Source organism: Pinus tabuliformis, chromosome J (genome assembly GCF_031772625.1).
Source record: "Pinus tabuliformis cultivar Carrire ecotype Pingquan chromosome J, CPIR1, whole genome shotgun sequence".
NCBI classification, from domain to species: domain Eukaryota; kingdom Viridiplantae; phylum Streptophyta; class Pinopsida; order Pinales; family Pinaceae; genus Pinus; species Pinus tabuliformis.
Window position 1 is genome coordinate 379170614 of NC_142295.1, and position 17626 is coordinate 379188239.

Sequence of the window (17626 nt, forward strand, 5' to 3'; positions counted from 1 at the left end):
TACCTGTGTTTGGAGATTCCAAGATGATCCTAGATTGGGTACAATTGAGAACAAAATTTGGACCACCTTCACTTACTTTTTGGATGCAAGCATAAGATCTTTGATGAATACATTTCAAAGACTGGCCTCTAATAATGTCTATAGAGAGTAGAATCAAGTGGTAGATCTCCTATAAAAGAAGGGATGCAACTGTAAATGTGCCAAGGAGGAATTTCTACTAAGTTTTCGATAAAGGAATCCTTTTGCAACTCAGGGATTTTTAACTTATAAAGGGATGCCCTTGAAAATTTTTCCTTCGTCTTGTTTATTTGTCATCCGTCCATGAAAATTTTCATAGATCATGATATGTTTTTGTCATGTTTAAATCATATATGTTATATTTGTCATCATAAAAAACTTTAACCTTTTTTTGTGAAAATTGATATAGTAGACAATTTTCAGAAATAAAAGAACTATAATGTAGAGCAATAAGATACTTAGAAATTTAACCATTCTATTTTAAAATCTAATATATGGCATGCAAAAACATTAACAATGAAATACCAAAGTATATATCTACTTTTTTAAATGAGAATCAATCATTTTTCCTTATTGAAAATAAAATGAAATTTAATCTATCTAAATTCTTGAATACTTGATTAATCCACATCTAAAGTAAATCTAATAACAATGTTGAATTCGAATTCCTAGTCCACTTGACTAGTGCACAATACCTCATTCAATATCATTGTGAACCATTACATGTAGTTACATAAAATGGTCCTGCCCAATTTTAAAATTAGCTTCATAAAAAAACTCTAACTTCAATCCAAACCAACACATGGATCTGTCGAAGTTTTTGCAACTTGGTTAATTGAGACACCAAACATCCAATGCTACCGTGTAACACACCGTCAAAATCGTCAACAAGAGATGCAATCTAAACTTCATCGTAACTGATAGTCGGGTAAGTCAAGAGCTGACATCAGCACTTGCATCAAACTCCCATATATTGGATTAGTTAAACACGCCAATTTGTCTCTATTCTAATCCCTCAGGGAGATTTTTTTGTTTTGATTTGGAATCTCAGTTGCGAGCAACCCAGCTTCTTATTATTGGACTTCCAGCATCAATCATCAATTTTTTGTATTCACACTTTGGGTTTTGAATACCTGCTTTTGTACCCCCACGATATATATATATATATATATATATATATATATATATATATATATATATATATATATATATATATATATATATATATATATATAGATACATATACATATACATATACATATACATATACATATACATATATATACATATCTCTCTCTCTCTCTCTCTCTCTCTCTCTCTCTCTCTCTATATATATATATATATATATATATATATATAAATATATATATCAAATTAAAGATCTTATTCAATGGAATTTATATGCAATGGGGGTTTATTTTGAATATTTGACAAACACAACTTCAAGATCGATAGTAGGGTTCATCAGCACTACCATATTGTATCCCTTAGATACATGTAAGACCAAGTACTAGGCGGAGGTTTATCCCGGGGGTCGACAAAAATATAGGTTTATAGCTCCAATGCATATTTTCCTTAGAATTAAACCAGGTTGTTTCTTTTTTTTGGAATGGGTTTTGCTGAATTCAATATCTGACACATGTATTTCCTTAAAAATCATCTGGGTTGAGTATTTTGAAATGGGTTTTGTATCTGGTTGCAATTTGTGTCACTGGATCCTTGCGTTATCCTTGGGCTAGTGTGCTTAAATTTGGTGGGTTTGATCCTGGTTAGCACACTTGGAACTCACTAAGACTCCCTATCACACACTCTTATTCATTCATTTCCATGCAATTGAAACTAGTGCTCCCTTGTGTTTCCTTAGCACTCCCTAACACGCGTTGGTGCCACACCCTAGAACCTGGCACATCTTGGCATGCTTAACATGTCTTGGAACCGTCTCACATGTGTTAGCACTTATTGTCATTCCCTAGCACACCTTGGAACTCCCTAGTTATCATGCCCTTATAGATAGCCTTGCTTTTTTTGCAATTTTGGAACCCAACCAAGTAATTGAAAAAATAGTGCTGTGCATAGCCCAAAGTCTCCATTTATCTGAAACTACTTTTCCAACCTCTTATTGCATAGCCCAACCCCTTATTGCAATTGTATGCTTGCCTCCCGTAAGTCCTATTTTTTCCCAACCTCTTTGAAAGGTATTCAATTTTCATTTTCCTTTTCCCCTTTTAATATTTTGTCATGATTTTTGTTGTGCATTAAGAAGGTGATGTTTTCAATCTATTGCATTTGATATTTGTGGTTCTGAAGCTAATCCTCCTTTCAATAAAAATTCTTCCATTAGTCTAACCTTAGGCTTGAGAGTGTTGGGGAAATTTGAATGTTTAGGCTTATTCACTACAGTTTTAACCTCTTAAGGGAGGCTTGACAGTTCAAGGTCAAAGGGGGGGAGATACGATTAGGAATAGAAGGGGCAAGGAAATGAGAGCGAAGATGGAGAGGAGAATGGAAAATAATAGGGAATCCATCAAAGTAGAAGAATTTATATGAAGAGATAAAACCAAAGAAGAATATGAAGGGGAATTAATCGTAGCAGAAGGAGGCGTGATATTTACTTGAACTTCTCACTAAACCTTAAGGATAGGTTCCAACTTGACATGAAATTGTTGATAATTTGAAATTGTAGGTTTTGGTTCAAACTTGCTTCTAACTTACTTCTGAATTCTATTTTTCCTCAAAATGGGAGCCTTCAACTCTAACCATTGGGTCTGAACATGTCCAACTTCGTAATGGTTGAAACAATGAAATGACATTTTCCAATAATCAATCTTATGGGTCTATATGTTTTCCTTGTAAACTAATTCAATGGCCTTGAATAAACACTCTTTGATATCTACTTTGACTAGAATCTAGACCCAATGCCTATTAATCGAAACAAACCAATTAGGGTTGATAGAAATAAATCTACTAAGCTTCTTGCCAATAGTGTGAAGGACATCTTCTGTCTAGAAGACAAATGGAGGGCTCGACAATATAGCCCGAAGTTGTTTCACCAAGATATGTTTGTGAGCGGGATCAAAATCCACCAACCATGTTTCCAGGAATAGGCTTGATTTCCCCCAATCCCATTCTGTCTCCTTCATTGATCCAAGTGGATAACCCATCAGAGGAAATAAACTTTGTGGATCCAAATATAGGTCAAAGCTCTATCAAAAGAAAGGCAACAAAAACCAGCCAAGAAGAGCCACAAGAAGACAAACCAGAAGCAAAAAAACAATTCCAGGAGATACCTAGGATGATGCAAAAGAAATGGACGTGGAAGAAACAACCTTGGCAAGCATGGTAGAAGAGCTAAAAGGAAAATATTTGTAAACAATCCTCAACAAATAGTGTAGATGTTACATCAACCCTACTTGAAACTTTGTAATCACAAAGGGATGACCTCTCAAAGACAAGGTTAGTCAAGATATGGCATCCAAATTCATAACTTCAAAGAACCCTCAAAGCACCACAAGGAAGCAAAAAATAATGGAAAAAAAAGCAACAAAACCCTCATACAAGAAGTGAGTGAGATGCTAGCCAATTCAAGTAAGGTGGCTCTCATGATGGATGTATTCCACTCCATTCCCCATCATTCTTAGTGAAATTAATCACATGGAACATTAGGGGCCTCAACTAAAAAGGAAAGTTGAGGCTCCCAAAAGGTTAAAAACATAAGGAAATCCCTATAGTACTCATACTACAAAAAACAAAATTCTCCAACGATCGTGTAAGTGAAATCCTATAGAAATGTTAGAAAGGTAGTGCTTCAGTGGAATTGGATGCAAAAGGAAAAGTAGGAAGGCTAGCTCTTATATGAAATCCCGTGGAAAGTACCATCACCAATCTAACTATAGCCCCATGCATTCTTTCAAGTCATTTTCAATTCAAAAGTTTTAAGTCAATAGGTAGAATTACAAATGCATGTGGTCTAGCTCTATTGGATGATCTCCACTCCATATCTTCAAAATACCTATGGATAATAGTGGTTAAATTCCACATAATTAAATTGATGGAAGGAAAAAAGGTGGCTTGTAATAACTGGACTCTGATGCATAGCTCTTCCTTGACCTCATGCAAGACCTACATGCCACATATGTAGATACTATACATGGGATATTTACTTGGAATAATCGAAAAGGTGGCTGCCCTCAAATTACTTCCAAATTTGACATATTTTTGGTCTCAAAAGCTCCTTGGGACAATGAGACCTTTGTGGAGGTTTTAATCCTTCCATGTTGCATATCATATCATTAGCCTGTAAGCTTGGAAGCAAATATCAAAGAAAGCCCCAAAAATAGACCCTTTCACTTTGAAAGCTTTTTTCTTAGGGATCCTTCCTTCTTGGAAAATTCCCAATAATGGTGGTAGGAAGCCACTCCTCGACTGGGTTCAATTATGCACCAATTCCAGTAGAAAATCAAGTTCTTAAAATCTCAAATAAAAAAATGGAGTAGAGAATATTTTTGGAACATACACCAAATCAAATAGGAATTAGAGGATCATGTGGAATAAGTCCAATAATGCATTATTCTTGAAGGTCGATCTGACAAATTAGTTGAGGAAGAAAGTGAGCTTCTCACTCAATTAGAAGAAGGTTGCATTTAGGAAGAATTTCTCTGGTGCCAAAAATATCACATAAGATGGCTTAAGGAGGGGGGAAAAACACTAGATTTTTGCACAAATCCATGATCAAACACCACCATCACAACAAAATATTCTAACTTCAAAGAACTATAGGATATAAGCTTATAAAACACGGAGAGTTGGAAGGATAATTAGTTTGTTGAATTATCTTTAATAAATCAATTAAATTTAAAGTCACATTTATAATATAAATACTATTTGGTTAATTGGCAAATGTTAAAAGTCATATTTACTATGACAAAATGAAGGACCAACAGGTATGGCCACCATGTACAACATAAAAAATGTGAAAATTGATTGGGGGTTGGGAAAGTGTATGTAAAGAACACTTGAATTTTTTTAATAATCAATTTAGTAGTCTCAAAAATACCTATAGGTACATCAATATAAACTAACATCCTTACAATTGACCTTTATCTTTTAGAAACAAAGACGTCATCCATGTGAATACTTTTTCCTAGCTTGTTTTCAATTGTGCGTAAATCTTGAATAGTCTAGGGTTCCAAGGGGAGTCCAAGAAGTTTTATCCATACTAGGGTGTGTAACATGGTCTCATCCCTAGGATAAAAAAGGAGTGGTGGGGTTTTATAGAAAAATAAGACCTATCCACAAACCGAACTTGATTTGATATAGAAACTACATCTTCTTCGTTCCAAAAGACAAAAATAATGCATCTCTCTTGATACTATGTGAGTTGCTAGTATATAGCATAAACTTGAACTCCGACTCTACTTTATCTATCTCAGAAAGTAGTCCATCCCTACCCTCTTTCCAATAAAATTTCATGCGAAAGTGCATCTTGAAAGGTCAAGGATTTGGTTGACTGCAATATATTCCCCCAAAACTAAGAACACATTTTTCCTCAACTTCTAATGACTTTACATTATTACTATTTCGAATTAACCAAAAACCTTCCTTAGAGGCCAAGAAAACCACATGTTCCTTATAAACTCCTTGAACATCACCTTCTGTCAATAGGTATAGATGGTTTAAGCACATAGGAAGATGTTCGTTTTTCTAAACATTAACTCTCAAATTGAAAGAATTGGTTAGAGAAAATACACCCATACCCATGTCCTACTTAGGAGGGTGTTTATAATTGTCCAAAACATGGCAATATTAGCACTTATACCACCAATCTTATCACTACTCATAATATTTGACCATTTCAAAAAACCCATGTGAAAATATTCTTAATCGTCTTAAAGATCATGGTTATTACATTATCCATACACCTTTTTCCATAAATCTTCTATTATTTTCTTACAAATTAATTAAAAACCTATGTAATCTTTAAACAACATATCATTATCATTCACTCACTTTGCAATTTCCTTTCCCACTTCAGCATATGTTAGATTTTATAAAATGAGGGGAAAATGAGAAAACTAATATTTTCTTAAATATGAGGGAAATTGAAGAAACTAATAATTTTAATAAAATAAAAGGCCAAAAATGAAAAGGAAGTTATAAAAAGGGCAAATGAGAGTTCTCCTAGTTTTGGTCATTTGTGTTTTCAAAGCAATTTCCTTTGCCACTTCAGCTTATGTTAGCTTTCCCACTTTAGGTTATGTTAGCTTTTATAAAGTAAGAGGTAAAAATGAAAAAAATAATATTGTTTTAAATAGGAGGGAAATTGAAAAAAATAATATTCTTTCAAAGAGGAGGGAAATTGAAAAAAATAAGATTTTTTCAAATAGGAGGGATATTGAAAAAATAATAATTTTTATAAAATAAAAAGTGAGAAATGAAAAGGAAATTGTGAAAAGGGCAAATGAGAATTCTCCTGATTTTGGTTATTTGTATTTTTGAAGAAGAAAACTCTTAGAGAGTTTGGAATCCTGTGAGGCTAGGGTGTCCAAAAACCCCATTGGGAAAATTAGTTTTGGTGGTGAGAAACCAGCCCTAGGTAGATCAGAGCTAGATTTCACCATTCACTGCATTGTCGTGGAAGCAAAATTTGACATTGGTGCCACCCTAGATAGATTGCGAGATTTTTGCATGGCCGTGGAAGCAAAATTTGACATTGGTGTTGCCCTAGCTAGATTGCAGCGAGATTTCTGCATTGTTGTGGAAGCGAAATTTGACATTGGTGCAAATTGGGCAGGATTTGGAACTCACGAAGGTACTTATTTCATGAATTCTTCCACAAATATTTGTGCCATGAGATAAATTTGTAATTGTATGTTTGATTAGCAAAGTTATAGATATTTTTGTGTGTAATTCTCTTTCTATTGGTGTCTGAAGTAGTTCTGTATGGTAGAATAAAAGTTGAAATGCTTAATCGAGGGTGTTTTAGTTCCCAACCATTGCTAAACGAAATCCTGAGAAAAATAATTAAGTGTTGGCTAGTTCTCAATGGCTTAGAGGGCGTCATTCTCTGAGAAATATCCAAAATTCATTGCCAAGATTTTACAAGGGTAAAATCCCATCCATGGCACCCAAGTTCATCAAATGAGGCACATTCTCTTGGGTGCACATATACTTTCAATATAAAACTCTCCTTTAACAGGGTTCTATAGCCAAGCAACAGAACTTTTAAAACAATAGTTGCATAGGAAAGGTAGCTTGCGGAGGAACTTTGACAAACAGTAAAACTTTTTGTTGACTCAGACACATTCAATGAGTGTCTCCTCGTTCAGGATCAACTTTCCCATGGGGTTTTATAGCCAACCAACATAAATTTTAAAAAAATAGCTACACAGGAAAAGTCATATTGAAGCTGTGGAGGAACTTTGACAAACAATGAAACTTTTTGTTGACTCAGACACATTAAATGAGTGTCTCCTCATTCAGGATCAACTTTCCCATGATTGTTAATATCCAACAGAATTGAAGAGTTGGCATTCTTATACAAATCGACCGCAATGCTGTGGAGAAAGTAGTAAATGGCGTCAGACGCATCCCTTGTGCCGTAGAATTAGGAAATTTTGGGATCAAATTTGCGCTATGCGATGGAGGCATCCAGAAGATCAATTTTGAGCATAAAAGTGTCGTAATTTATCTTCTACCCATCAATATCACTAATCACATAGAGGTACTCTTCCATAATCTGATCACTTTTGAGGCATGCAAGGCATCTGAAATCAATTATGTGACATGTTACTTGAGTCTAATGGCCGAGTTGATCGACTCTGAAGAATATGTAGCCATGCTCAGGAAAAGTGACATCGTTATAAATTACCTTGGGAGTGATTAAGAGGTTGCCGAGCTCTTCAATGGTGTATGTAAGGGAGTCACTGTGAGCTGGATAGATGCATTGGTAAAACTGAAGGGAGATGTAGATGATCACTACAGAAGCAAATTCAAGGTTTGGTTTAATGAGCTTGTGAAGGATAATTTCTCATTGCCCTGGAGAAGTCTAGCTTTGGTGGGAGAAATTGTTGCACTTTTGCTTATCGATGTGCAAACCATATACTCAATACTATCACCTAATTAGCCTCTCCAGTGCTGTGTCTTTTAATTCCTATTCACTGCATTAGTAACAATGGGTGCTTTTTACTTATCATAGAGTCTTAATGTTACAACTTACATATCAAAACAACATACTGGAAATGGAAGTTTGTGCAATAGTTCTCACATTCTGATAGCACATTTGACAACCTAGCCTCTCTCTATCATCCCATTCCAGAAAACCTCAGGTTTTCCATCTATATCTAAAGAATACATCAAAAACATTTTTCTTTTTAAGATTGACTAGAATCTTCTTTTAGGCCATTTCTTCACAAGTTCTGAAGCTTTATTTCTCTCACTTTCTCCCAAGTATGCATAAATAAGAGTAGTATAAATAAGGGCATCACCAACAAGACCCCTCCAAACATTTTATTGATTGTGTTTTTGTCCCTACTCAGGTTTCCTAACCTCGAATAGTGTTACTATATAAAAACATTTTCAGATAAACCTCTCTCGAAAAAATCATCAAGAAGCTTCAGAGATTCCTCTTCATTGTGTTGGAAACAATAGCCATCAATTAGCCATGAGTAAACACTAAAATTAGGTATAAACCTGCAATCATCATTTTAAATAGGACATCCATTGCTTCATTTATTTCCCAAACTTTCAAAAGCCATGAATAAATTCCTTGTATGTATACACAAAAAAATATCTTGCTTTGTAACATCTTGTTGTGGAGTTTCCAGGCATTAGCCATGTTACCTCTCTTGCACTATGAATTGATCAATATATCGCATGTGAAGTGCTCAGGTTCAGGACCCTTCTTCTCTGTTTCACGCAAAAGGTTATTTGATTCTTCCAATTTCCCTTCCTCATAGAGATTATGGAGGAGGACACGGTATGTCACCATTCCTGGCACTATCCCTTTCATTTTGCAATCTGAAATCTCCAATCATATTATCTTCTCTACAATCGCCATCAATCAGGGTAGTATATGTTACATTAGTTAGAAACAGATCACCCATTTTGTTCAAAATATTCAATGCATACCTCAATCTACCTTCTTTACAAAATCCATGTATCGGAGTGTTGTATGTTACAATATCAGGTGAAGAACCTTTGCTTGCAATCTTGGAAAGGAAATTGATTTTCAGTGTCCCCTTCCTTGTAGTATCCTTGAATGAGCAACATTGTAAGTAACAATATTTGGTAACATGCATTTAGGCATCATTTCCTCTATAAGGGAATTTTCTTTGATCATCTTGCCTCCTTTGGAGAGACCACTAATGAGTGCAATATAAATGACAATCGTGAGTTTGATATAACAGTCCACCATTCCATCAAACAATTTGAAAGCATTGTCCATTTTGGCTTGCTTGGAATATCCATTTATCATAATAGAATACAAGATGGTATTGGAAGGTATGTTTATGGTCCTCATCTATTTGAAAATAACCTTTGCCTCATGTTACCCATCAATGCACATTGACACACATCAAATCGATTATCATGAATATATTCCAAAACATTTCTAGTAATTGATAAATGATGAAGTGTTCCATTTTAAATTTCCCAAGCTCATCGTTCCTTCAGTTTTTGATATCTGTGGTGCTCAAAGAAAATCGGAGTAGAGGAGACTGCATAAAACCATGCCCTTGGGATTGCAAATTGTCATGAATTAATATTTATTGTTCCACACAGCTGATGTTATGACTCCCTTCAACTTGACTATGGAGAATGGTCATTCCCACCTCCTTACACCTATTCCAGAATAAGATAAAACAAAATTAAAGAGCAGTTGTGTATAATAATGGTGCTAGAGACAATGGATCTTTACGTAATGCATGCTTGAATTATCAGATCTGTAAATAAACTAGTTCTAGGGAAAATACACAGATTTGTTTGATGCAATATCATTCCACCAAGACACACTCCACTGCCTGATCTCACTTCTCTGATACCATGTTGAAAAACCTTTTTTGATCTACAGATAATTACTTGTGATATTATTTACCATGAGTTTAGCTTATTCAATTTTCATCAAGTAATTATACATCATAAATTTAACCAATACTATTATGGCTATAGTCTAAGAGATTTTACTTAAAACATAGGAACAAGTATATGGGAACAAAGGAAAATTTGGTTGTAGCTACTGCAACTAGAGCTTGCACAACTGTGATAACACAGGTACAACTCCTTTTCTTCCTACTTTGTCCTAGTGATTTGGATTTTCTAGCCAAATTTTGGTATTTTGACTTGTACATTTCTTGCTCAAATTTATACATAAACACTATGTTATGTGGTGGTTTATTTTGTTTTGGAAAGCCACTGGACACAACTTCTGCTCGGATGTAAACTAGCGCATTTGGGAAATCAAAGGGACTTTGGAAAACTCTTACTGAGGGTTCTTGGAAAGAGGCATTCGATGGACTTGGTGTGTCTTTACTCCTGATATCAAATCCTGCTATATAGGTACTATTAACACCACATTGTCTATTCAGTTTCTGAGTTAAAACTTTCCATTCTGCATTTGTATATCCTTTATCTATTCTATTTTACATGTTTAGCTCTCATTGATATGTTCTTTGTCTGCTAATGGTTTGTTTTATTTCTTACTTGGTATGGAAAATGCATAATTGAAACTAAACTGTGAAAAATATATAAATCCAGAAAAAATCCTTTAACTACATTTCATCATGATCAAAGCCTATGGCTTTGCTAAAATAGGTCTGCAACTTTAACAATAGAAAAGCTAGAGACTCATTGTAGGTTGAACATGGCTTTAAGAATTATATAGCATCAAATCAACACCTCTGAGTAAATGCAGATGCAGCTTAACAAAATACTAACATTTTGTTGTACATTAAGTCATTTTCCTTTCAATCTTGGGGTTTGAAACAATTTATTATCTCATTGAGATGAATTTTCTTAAAACCATGCAGTAAATTTTGTCTTATCTATGGCAAAGATTTATACTTTGTTTGAGTTAACTTTGTCTCTTCCCATGCTAGTCACTCTTACAAGGATTCAATTTATCACTGTGGTAATATTTTTTTGATCAGTTGGTTCATATCCTTTGTTAGATTTTCTACCTTGTTTAACTCTTACAGTCCTCTCCATAGTACGAGGGTGCACTTAATTGGTAGGTACAACAGTAGTAAGGGTGTACCTTTTGCAGGTCCATACAACAGTAATAATGGCAATAGTTTGTCATGGTTCCTGTGCACATTATAGTATGAGGGAGGTGTTGTTATGTAAGAGAGTAGAGGGTATATTTCCAGTTTTTCTATCCTTAATTAATTTCAGTTTCCATGTTGTTTAAGATTAAGCAATTCCATTTTTTCTTTAGTTTAGTTTAGTTTGTAGTTGAGATTCAATTTAGTTCAGTTCTACATGCATGATCTAATATTTGGAGGGCACAAAACCCTAGATAATTAGAGTTCTTTTACATGATAAGGTTCTAGTCTTGGTAGGGGGCACAATTCTCAAGGAAGGGGATGCATGCTTTTGTTTGTCTTCCAGTGGAGATGTACTTACCTGACACACTTATCCATGCAACAAGGGTACACTAGATGATTAAACTTGGGCTAGCATTTGATTGAGTCACCTTGAGTGCTTCATGCATGTGACCAGATACTTTGTATCTTTTCTCATCTTCCTATTCTATAAAGGAGATGTAGTGAACACTTCCGTGTTGGTTAGAAAGCTTTTGGTTTTGAGGTATTGCATTGTATTTTCTTTTCTCTGCATTCAATAGAAGATAGATGTGATTCAGAGTTCAGATTTGTGTACATGCTCTTATTATTTTTCAGCAGTGTGTTTTTGTAGATTCTAGTATACCCATCAAGGGATTTAAATTACTTGGGATCTTAGGAATATTCTTTTAGTGCAAAATTTACTTACTATTTTCTATATTACATGGTATCTGTTATGAAACCAGCTCAAGAAAAGATAGAAAAGAAAGAGCAACGCCTTAGAATTCAGCCTCTTCGAGGGGGAAACCTCCTTTACATTACATAAATGAACAATTCTTGGATGATACAAATGACAAAACCTCCTTTCTATATATAGGAGTCTAAGGAGTCACAATATAATCCAGCCGACCTAACAATAATAATATAAAGCCACAAAAATAACAATAGAGGGATTCTATGGGGCACATAAATAACGATATGGGGGTAATAGGGGCACAACAATATAAATAAGGGGTATAACTACAATAGTAATGGGTAATCACTAGTATTATAGGGACCCAACATGTGTTTTTGTAGATTCTAGTATACCCATCAAGGGATTTAAATTACTTGGGATCTTAGGAATATTCTTTTAGTGCAAAATTTACTTACTATTTTCTATATTACATGGTATCATAGCACTTTCATTGAAACTAATAGGAAGTTGTGCAGGGATAGGATTACAACTTGTTAGAGGGAGTTGTTGAAGGGTTTCAAGGGTGGGATGCCCAAGTTTCAGCAAGTGAAGCAGATTTCGATCGGTTAAAGGTTGTGGCCCATGGGGTGTTATGTCCCAGTTGTTCCAGGGATTGGAGTGTTATTTTGCGTGTTTACTAAAGATGGCATCCACCTATAAGAGGTTGTAGGTTCGATTCTTAGTTCTTGATATGTTTTCATGTTTGTTTAAAGAGTTGTAATCACAAGTAGTTAGGGTCTTTAGGATTGTCACATGTTGGAGGGAACTTCCAACTCTATTATAGTTCAAGATGCAACATCTCTTGGAAGAGGTTGAATTATGGTACGTAGTGGAGAAGGAGATTTTACTTTCAACAGATACCAAGGAGTTGGTTGAGCATGATTAGAAATTGGTCAAATTGGAATGAATAGTTTTGGATTTGGTGAAGAATCATATAACCCCTTTCATTGTAGAGTAAAAGATTGATAGGGAAATGCATATTACCTTGATTACATTGTATTGGTGCAAGAACATGTCTAGGATAATGCTCTTAATGAAGAAATCATCCATTACTTGCATGAGCAACAATACTACAGTAGTTATCTATCTGATAAAGACCAAGAGTTGAGATATCAACGAGCTACACTTGATGATAAGGTAGAAGAGAATGGAATAATTTGGATCAGTTTAAATGGCTTTGGTCCATCTTGGCACCATTTTGTACAATTTTTATATGCTTGTGAGAAGCTACCTTCAATCGAAAGTTTGTGGGATGCATTTATCGAGGAGGAAATGAGATTGGAGATGGTTTCAACTAGTGATGAGGATGTACCAGAGATAGCCCTCATTGGGAGGGTGAGGAAAGGAGGGAATAAAATAGGATTTGTGAAGGGTTAGAAGAAGAAGGAAGATTCAAGCTCTTCTAACCAGCAGAAGAATAATTTGATCCATATCAAGTGCAAGAAGCATGGCCAATATGCTTCTCAGTATCTTAGGAAATAGGGGAAGGGTAAGCAACAATAACAGTAAAATAGTTTTCAAGAATTGTAGAATCTCCGAGTATGGATGGCCACTATGCTTCTTAGTGTTCTAAGAAGAAAGGGAATGGTAAGCGAAAACATCAATAAAAACAGTTTCCAGGAATTCTAGAAGCTTCAGTTTCATACAAGTTCATTGACAGGTGTGGTACAACCTTTTCCATGGTGTCATGCCTTTCCACCACCACTATTTCAAGTGTTTGTGGTATGTTGAGAAGTGGAGCCTCAAGACATGATAGTAAAAAATAATAATTTTTTTCAATTGTCCAGATGAGTATACCTCACCACTTCTAGTCAATGTTAGCTGCCTTTAGGACAAAGTAAACATAGCACTCCACATGAGGTACATGATGTTATCTGTCTTTAGGAAAATGTAAATAGAGCATTGCACACTAGCACTAGATATATTTAAATTTTACAACACTTACACACACAATTAACTTGCATGATTTGGACATTACCTCTTAAATGATCCTTAATAACCTGCAACCTATTTCTTAGAATCATATATTTAGATGTGAGTGAATTCCTCTTACATATACATTTAGTGAAGGCAAAAATATTACTAGGAGTCGTCAAGGCCAACTATATGGTTGAAGATATATTTTTTGGCCTTGATGACTCCTAGTAATATTGATTTTGTATTGGAGTTTCTAAAATACATAAGAATTATATATGGAGTATTGGAATTTGAAAAATACATAGAATGTCACAAGTAACCCTAATACTCAGCTTCATTAATGACTATGAGGCCTTAAAACTCCACTAGTGGTTTTTGCACTAAATGTGGGTATCATTTATTGATAAAAGTGGGATCTCAGGGAGACTTGTGTGGAAGTTGTCTATAAAGAGAAACCAAATTTAGAATTAAAACTTTGGCACAAGTGCACTCTAACAAAACTAAACAAGTTTCTCTTTATGCTTTCAGGGTAGCCCAGGACACCCCTATAGATTGGTAATTACTGATTGTACATTCTAGTCTCATTGGCATATTTTTGTCATTTGTTGGACATCAATAAAATTACCTTTCTCTACTTACTACAAATTAAAAATGTTAAACAACTGTAGTTTGATATGAATGCTCTAAAGGAAGGTATCCATGTGTGGAACCTATTATGATTTTCTCTTAAATAAGATAAATGACCACCAATGAATTCCTTCTCTAGAACTTAGTTCTCGTATACCTGCAGTCCTTCCTTTGAGAGAGTATATGTTGTCTTATTAAATTGTCTGAACACATGAGAGGTTCTGATCATCTGGAACTTCCTAGAGAGATATTTCATCTGAGTAGCTAAGGGAGATAAGGAAGTATCCTGGATCTGACCTTGTGCATTCATCCAATTAACATCCAGTGTTGAGTGCCCAAAGACATATAGATGACCAATATCCTTGTCAAAGGAAGGTTTTAATAAGGAAAATAGAGCCTTCAACTTCACCAAGTTATTTCTATCTTTGTCCATGTTTTCCTTAGTTTGGAAATAGTGAGTGTCACAACAATAAATCACAAACACATGACTGCAAATCTAATGAGAGTCTTGGCAAGAAATTTTACATGTAGTGAATTTTTTGTTTGTGTTTCACCTGTATTTCTTTTAAGTTATCAAACTGTAGTGTTATCAAAGGACAATAGATACATGTGTTGATGGTAATTATCACAATTGTAAGATATTCAACAATACAAGTTTAAAACCATTTTTATGTGGACTGTGTTCATTTAATCTCATCTGTGTTATTTTTTTCCATAAAATAGAGTCATCTTGGTCTTGTTGCTAAAGTTTACCTCTTTCAAAATCTTGACAAAGATGGCTTATTTAAACTTTCATGCTCACATATATCTAAAGTTAATAGCCAATCAACTTGCGAGTTGTAGGATGGTATAATGAATCAGTTCTCTCTTAAGGAGCCACATAGTTATGTTAATGACAAGGTTATCATGCTTCAGTCCATGAGCAAGTTCAATATGCCACAGGGTTCAGATATGAGCCTTCCAAATAATAATAACCAAGTCTGCATAGTTACTACAACTTTCACCAACATGAATATACTATAATTTTACTGCAGCAATGACCTTCAAGGAGGCCAAGAGATTGTGTAAAATGACCATTGAGTGCCAAGTGTTGACTAATCGAACCTTCCTGTGCTCAGATTATCGATAACCTTGTTTTAGGGATACCTCCAACATAACCATAATATTTCTCTTGGGATCAATATGATCCTTCTTTAACTTTTCTCTTACGCAATCCCTTGGCCTTATTCCTGCAGCAAGTTAGATGATTCGATCATTCAAGCAAGGCAACATAGTGACTTAACCCTATCGCAAAAAAATTCTATCTTCAAAGTGAAATATCCTTCCAAAACCAGAGGCACTGATAAAGAGAATAGGTGCTAAACAATTGATACTAATCAATGATCATGGTGATCATACTTAGAATTTGATGGAGGAATTTTAGATTCCGGGACCCTTCTGAAATATGTTTTGGTCTAGGATTTGGTACTCTTGATTGATGTCCAGGACTATAACTTATTAGGAAAGAAGATCAGCTTCAAAAGTAATGATAGAATGAATGCAAGCCTATACTTGTTATCTGAAGTATTTGATATATCTTAGATAGATATATCGTGCACTTGATCAGTCCTCTAGAGCTAAGAATAGTATTTCAAATATAGATCTGTCGAGGATTGACCTTACCTCCAGGGATCATGGAAAATATCTTTCCATAAGCTTACGATGATGATACAGTCTTAAGATTGATGAGTAGGACTGCTATAAAGTACAAGAACATACCTTCTTTTCTTCCAACTTTTTCCCATGATAGTTGAATATCTTTAGGATTGGTGCCCATGTTTACTGATTAGGGATCAAATAAGGCCTTGAGAAGTAACCCAGATTTGAACTCTAACTTGATTTACCACAGAGAGATGGAGGTATCAATTAAATTATTTAGTGATTGCAATCTCTTTAAGCTTGGGCTTGTCCTCACCTGAGCTTCGATACCATGCTAATTTTCAGTTAACATGTTCTTTGTTTAGGTTAGATACTTCATTCAACCATATGCCCATTAATCCATTTACCAATCACATTAGACATTATATAATAGTAATTGACGAAATAACATAAATGATAGATGAAAAAGACAAGCCAAGACAGAAATACATGAGAATATGGCTCAAGCCAGGGAAAAACCCCAAGATGGGGAAAACCCTTGATCAAATATTCTTATTATTATCTTGAAATGTTCAATAGAGAAAGAGAGAGAGTAAAATGATATAAAATAACTTGCCAATATGAAGATCAGGCATCACTTCTCTTAGATCCATTCAATCCTATAATCTGGGTAGTTTGTTCATAGAGGACAAATCATATTGTTGTACAAGATCGTTTTGGTTAGGGAAACAATAGTCCATTTCTTTCTAAGTTGACTGATCCAAAAATCCTCCTTTCTACTGCAACCTTCCTTATTTCACATGATGCTCCCTTTGGCTGGCTTAAGGAGTTGGTTTATGACCACATTAAGGTCACTGTCGATATTACCTTTGTGGTTCAGGATTAGGGCTTCTAAAGCATGCCACTCTAGCCCTTGAATTTTGTAAATAGTGTGGCCTTTTTATTCTTACAAGGGATCTATTATTTGTAGTAGTCCTAGCCTACTTTTAAGTTTCCATGCCATCCTCAACAAGTACCTGAATACTATCATATAAGGTTGACAACTTTCTGTTGTATTTCAGCTTCTTGGGCAAGTGATTCAAGGTTTTCGGTCAAGCTGTGAGAATATCTTCTAGCTGCAACCAAACTATAGGAAGAAGTCCCATACGAAACAAGCCACAACCCATATATAATATTTTCCTTAACCATAGTGAAGCACTGCTTCCAAACTCAGACCTGTTATGACAAACCCCTAACCAAAATAGTCCCAACAATAACTAGAATTTATCCTCCTTAATCTTCGCTGCCACATAGATATCTTTTTCTTTTGATTGATGTGTCCCAAATGAGAGAGAATGCTCCTCTATATATACAATTCAGTGGAGTTGAGGGGACACGACTTTTTATCTTCTTAAGTCGACATATAGTTGACGTTGAC

The 17626-nt window shown here is 34.9% G+C and overlaps 1 pseudogene; it reads left to right on the forward strand.

Annotated features, from left to right (window-relative positions):
* Positions 1–1424: 1424 nt before the first annotated feature.
* On the forward strand, positions 1425–10569 carry LOC149227323 (peroxisomal adenine nucleotide carrier 1 pseudogene; annotated as a pseudogene).
* The last annotated feature ends 7057 nt before the right edge of the window (positions 10570–17626 follow it).